Below are 247 nucleotides of genomic sequence, written 5' to 3'. Positions count from 1 at the left end.
TACCGTAGATGGCCTTTGCCATTATTCAATGGCTTTCACCTTTTCCGAATCTACGGAAACTCCTTCTCCAGACACTCGGTGCCCCAAGAACCCGATCTCTCTTTTCCAGAAAGAACACTTGTTGAACTTGGCATACAGCTTCTGGTTTCTTAACCGTTCCAACACTAGCTTCAAGTGTGCTTTGTGCTCGACCTCTGTCTTGGAATATATTAAAATGTCATCGATGAAGATTATCACAAACTTGTTG

The sequence above is a fragment of the Brassica oleracea genome, chromosome C9, assembly GCF_000695525.1.
Source record: "Brassica oleracea var. oleracea cultivar TO1000 chromosome C9, BOL, whole genome shotgun sequence".
NCBI classification, from domain to species: domain Eukaryota; kingdom Viridiplantae; phylum Streptophyta; class Magnoliopsida; order Brassicales; family Brassicaceae; genus Brassica; species Brassica oleracea.
The sequence above is the reverse complement of the archived record's forward strand: the minus strand, read 5'-3'. Positions refer to the sequence as shown.